We start from the raw sequence: 6,000 nt of genomic DNA, 5'->3' as shown, positions 1-6,000 counted from the left end.
CTTTGTACCAGTCTTATTGTATTCTGGTTTAAAAGTTGTTTGTTTGGGGGCTGGGGTTGTAGCTCAATGGTAGAATGCTTGCCTAGCATGTGTGAGGCACTGGGTTTGATTCTCAGCACTGCATATAAACAAATAGAAAGTAATAAAGGTCTATCATGAAATAAAAAAAATATTTTAAAAAAAGAAGAAAAAAGCTGTTTGTTTGTTTTGATACTGGGGCTTGAACCCAGGGATGCTTAACCACTGAGCCACATCCCCAGCCCTTTCTTGTTTTTATTTTGAGACAGAGTCTCATTAAATTGCTTGAATTTGCAATTCTCCTGCCTCAGCCTTCCAAGCTGAGGATTACAGGCATGCACTACCATACCTACTTCATGAATTTTCTCTATTGTGTTTGATGCTCAGTGTTTTCTGTGAGGAACAGTGAGCCTTTCCTCCCTCAGTCTATCACCCCACTTTCTTCCCAACCCTTCCTTATCCCAGTGCAGCCCTGAAGATGTGGGTTCTCTTCCAGGTGCCTCTCCTCCCATATCTTCCTCCTTTCCCTGCCACTGGGGGAAAACCTGCCCAACTTCCCTAAGCACCCCCATGGTAAGGACTGGGGTGGGTCACAGGGCAGCCATCAGGGTCCTGGCAGCCATCAGGGAGGAGACAATCTGCTTTAAACAGACTGAACACATTTGTAGAACATGGTTCTGCCAGATGTGGGGTGATCTGCTGGCCCCTACTTTGTAAGAACTATGGTCTGGCAGATGGGGTGAGTGACAGTCATTATCAGGGTACATGATATAACCACACTGAGCCTTGGGTCCTGGGGGAGAAAAGAGGAAGGTGCCATGGGAACAGGGGTGGGTCATAGAAGGCCATGTGTGGAACTAAGCCTTGCAGAGTGACAGGCATAAGCCTAATGTCGGGGAGAGAAAGGAAAGGGTATGCTATTGGGAGGGGACACCAAGGTCCTTGAGCTGTGGGAGGTGGTGAGAATTTTGTGTGCCTGGGGCCCAGCTGGGGACAGGAGCATAGGGGGGTGACAGGATGAAGATGCAGACATTCATCACTTAGGGGCACCTGTATGCTCAACTGAGACTGGTTGGATGTGGGAACTTAATTCCCCTAAGCTCCTGCTTCTGACTTCATATCAATGAATTGAAGCAGATGTTCTTAACCCTAACCTTCCTAGCCTTTCAATGTCAACTCAAGTTCTCTCTGAGTGAACCCTCACCGTGCTTCCCTCCAGGCTGCTGGGAAGGACCCCACCCGCTTCCTGTGGCTTGTCCAGTGTCTTTGCCTCCAAAGGCCCCACTGCTGCCTCAGCTAGGAATGTCCCTCTGGCCCTTTTGCACTTACTTCATTCCTACTCATTCTGCAAAAGCTCCTCTGCTGCCCTTTGGCCTCCGTCCCTGTCCTTGCAGGCTGGCTGGGTAGAGCTCCTCCTCTAGTCTGTCTCAATGTGGCGGGGCTGGATGCTCACCTAATGCCTTCTATGGTGACTCTGGTGGGCATCTGGTAACTACCACAGGAGCAAACAGTGAAGTGCCCCAACGCTCCTACCTCTTTCCCTCTGTTGTCTACGTATTGCTTCTTTTGCTCTGTGTCTACCTTGTTACAGGGTCCCATTGCCCATCCTCCCAGATGCCTTTGCCATTGCATCAGCAGTGTATTTGTGGGCTATGTCTTCATACACAGTCATGTTTACAGCTGACCATTCCCCATCATCAAATCTAGTAGTCCCTAAAACAAGCCCTTTTTCTAGCCCAACCCACTGACATACCTTCCCTAGTATTGCTCCCTAATTTATACCCATGTGTCCCCAAGCCCACACCCCTGGTCAATGGTCTATTCTTCTTCCCTGGTCATTCCTGAGTCTTAGGTCGACTCCTGTCCCACCTCAGAGCATGAACCTTCCCTGACCACTCCAGGTGATGGTGATTCCTCTCTGTATAGAGGATTTGCCAGGTACATCTGCACATGCCTGTAATCCCAGTGACTCAGGAGGCTCAAGCAAGAGGATCACAAGTTAGAGGTCAGCCTCAGCAATTTATCAAGACCCTTTCTCAATTAAGTCTAGGAATGTAATTAAGGGGTAGAGAGCCCCAGGTTCAATTCCCAGTACCAAAGTCAAAAACAAAACAAGAACTTGGCATGTCTCCCACTGGCCATGTCACTGGATATTCTCCATGGAGGGTCATTTCACATTCCCCTTTGTGCAGAATGCCTGAATTTGATGCTCAAATCAAAAACATTTGTTGAGATGGGAGCAAAATGAGGTAAAAAAATTCACATTAATGGGGAGAATTATTTTAGACAATAGAACTCTTGTCTGAATTATAGTAAGATGGATGTAAAAAAGAAAATATTTAATCAAATGGACCTTTTTATATAGGTTTAGGAGGAAACTGAGCCCATGAGAGATGAAGGGGATTGGTCAAACTGATACTTCTATCTTAACTAAGGAATCTACATAGAAATTAAATCCTTGAAGATGAGACTGTCACTCTCCACTCTTTCTAAAATTTGCTACTCTAGGAATTTTGCAAAATGTTCTAAAATACAAGTTTGCATAAACTCTATTAAACCTGAAATAATGATAAAAGTTAAAAAAAAAATTGTTGAATGTGTACTGATGTGATCTCTATCTCCCGGTAAAGTTTTGGGTTTTTTTGTTTGTTTGTTTGTTTTTGATACTGGGGATTGAACCCAGGGTTCTTTACCACTGAGCGGCATCCCCAGTCCTTTTCTTTTTTTATTTTGAGACAGAGCCTTGCTAAGTGGTAGAGGCAGAGGCCTGAAATTTGGATCCTCCTCTTAGCCTCCTGAGTAGCTGGGATTGCAGGTATGCTCCACTGCACCTGGGCTGGTAAAGCTTCTTGAAGGCAGCAGTCATGTATTCTCCACTTTATGGTTGATATCATATCCCCAAAACTAGTGTTCCAGATGTATTTGTTTACTGACAGCTTGATACAACCAACCTGGTACCAGCCCCTCTAAGTGGATTGAATGCACACAAGCACACACACATTTGCACACATTGGGAGCATAGATCTTTTAAAGATCCCAGTATATATGTATGTCCCAGTAGCTCTCTGGAAATGATCAGGAGAACATTCAATGATGATGGGAAAGTTTTCTATTGGCACACAATATGGCAGCACCAGCCATGTGTGGCTATGGAACACCCACAGTGGGGCTGATATTAGTGAAGAACTGGATGCTTAATTGTATTTATTTTAAATTAATTAAATGTAGGCAGCTGCTGTGGATGGTACAGCTCTAGACTAACTCACCCTGTTTCAGCCTCTGCCCAACACTTGACCCTCTCCAGACTCCTGATCCCCTCCCACCTCTTCCCAGGGGTGCCCTCCATCTGCTCCTGCCCTGCTTGATTTGGACCTATTTTTCCACCTCAACTTCCATGTTCTCAGACATTGTGTTTGACCTCTGGCCAAATAGTGCCTGGGAGGAAGAGATGTCCTGCTCTGGTCCACACTCTAATGTCCCCTCCAGCCTGGCTTCCCCAGTGGGAGAGGGGTAGAACCAACAGCCTACTAATGGCTTAGGAGCACGGAGGATATAGAACATTCTGGACTTGACTGATCACACAAATGACGTATCTCAGTGGATCATCTTCACCTGCTCTTAGAGGTGCCCTCTTGGGATGAGAGCAAGGTAAGGGTTTGATATATAGGTAGTTCTTGAGAAGAAGGCCATAGAATTGAGACACAGACTCAGGATGATTTCATCAATCTTATTTTTCTTAGAGAACTGAATTAAATGAGGCCCATTTTAATGGAAAACAAAATAATCAGACAACATGGTGACATCCTTTGTGTGTTTACCATGGTACAACAAGGTTTTGTGAACCAGAACTAATCTCTTGGCTCTGGGAACTTCTTCCAAGCAGTCTAAAGGACATCCCCAAACATGACACTTAAGACAATTCTTCATTACTCTGACAGTGACTTCTTGAAATGCTTGTGTAATAAATAAATAGAAAATATATCTTTGTTCATGGTGACACCTACAAGAAATGTTTACATACAGAACACACTATACATCCATCTCCCGAAAAAGGACCAGCTATTTCGGCAACAGGAAAAAGACAAGTATTTCAGAGGACTGCTGTTTTGTTTAAAGGCCTTAATCAATTGTAACACTTAGAAACAGAACAACAAAAACAATTTTCTATACAATAAGGAAATTTGCGCTATCAGGGAAACTCCTGGACATTGACTCTTGCTGAATGGTTTAGGAGAGAAAGTTTTATGTACAGGTCCTGTGCTATTGAACATATATACAACTCTGAGAACTTTCCAAAAGATTATTTTTTTAAATGAACTGAGCCAAAGACATTCAACATTCCTGGCCACCTGAAAGTGATCTTATCCTAAGTGGTTCACAGTGTGAGACCCTTGCTTGAAAGAGTTTGAAATTTCAACCAAACTGTAGACAGGAAGGGCATGAGGTCATTTTAACTCTACTGTCACTCATCCACCCAGAAGAGGCCCTTCCTTTGATTTTGGCCTTTGGAGTAGCCATGTCTTAAGAGGCAGGGTCCCATTGTCACCTCCCAGCAGCTGGAAGATCAGTTTAATAGGAATGATTCCTCTGGCAGTTGGCTCAACCTTGGGAGTGGGCTCTGGGACCAAGTCTCATGGATGCAACTGGGCAGAAAGAGTCAAGCAAGCCTGCCCTCTTTGAGGGAAAGAGTTAATGATTGGGGCAGGAAATGGGACAAAGGTAGTTTGTGAGACCCAGGGAGACCTTGGTGTCTCATGAGCAAGTATAGACCACAGATAAAGGTTTCCCTCATCAAGGGGCTCTCTGAGTTCTCTCCCAGGTGGGAAAGGGGGAGAGCAGGGTCTTGAGCAGTGGCTGAGAGACCCTGAGCTGGAGCCAACAGTTCTTCGGACCCCCCCACCTGCCTCACCAGAAACACGCTGTCACATCCTGAAGCCATCCACTGGGCTCCACCTGCAGAACTGCAGAAACAGGTAGCACCAAGGGGGTTCCTGCAGCCACCATGTGCCCAAGTGTGGTCTGGCGGGCAAGGGGGAGGGGGGCAAGGTGCAGGCTGCAGGGACCACAATACCAGAAGTAGGGTAGGATTGTGTGTGCAGAGGAGCAGGAAAGAAATAGCTATGAGCTAAAGATCATTCTATTCTGATTCTTTTCTTTCTTTCAAGGGATTTGTCCCCTTTCCAGAAGCTACTTCAGGAGTACTGGCGTCCTGGCTGGTTGTGGAGGCAATGTGGTATGGCACAAGTGCTAGGAGTGGGCTCCTGGGGTCCTGCCCTGTCTGCAGTTCTTTCTCATCTTAGAGCTTCATTTTCCCCAGCTGGGAGATAAAGGGTTGGACTAGATGGCTCCCAATGTCCTCCAGCTCTGAAGTTGCAGGCTTATTGACACATGACCTCTCTAGAGTCTCCTGAGTCATCTCAGTTCCCTGGAGGAAGTGCCAATGACTTCCTTGGAGTCATCAGGGGGCTGGCTAGGGACCAAATTCCACATGGCTCTTGGCATCACAAGCACAGACCATTCCTCCCTCTGACCATGGTTCTCTGTCACAAGTGGGTCAGCTAGCAGAAAGAAAAGAGTAACCCTTCATCAACCAGCTTCAGCAGGTGACTGCAGGAAGACTCCACCTCTGAAACACTACAGAGGCCAGCCTGCCTCTCTCCAGCAAAAGCCTTTGCCCTTCATTTCTGCAAGTGCTGCTGCCTCCTGGAGTGAGAGACCTTCTGGACCCACCCAAGCAGATGCAAATATTCCCTTCTTTCAACTTTCATCACCTCATTTCACCTCTCTTGGGCTTCTTTGTTTGGAATCAGAGTGCACTTAGACCTGTGGCTGCTTGACTCACTTCCCTGAGCCCCTCTCCACAAGGTATGTTCTCACCACTCCATCCTGGGTGCCCCAGGCCACCCCATATCATGGAACTGGCTGAAAAGAATCATCTACCGCTGGGTTCTGGGTACAAAGTGAAAAGCCACAGTCTTCCTG

Source organism: Marmota flaviventris, chromosome 2 (genome assembly GCF_047511675.1).
Source record: "Marmota flaviventris isolate mMarFla1 chromosome 2, mMarFla1.hap1, whole genome shotgun sequence".
Classification (NCBI taxonomy): Eukaryota; Metazoa; Chordata; class Mammalia; order Rodentia; family Sciuridae; genus Marmota; species Marmota flaviventris.
Note: the sequence above shows the minus strand (reverse complement) of the source record.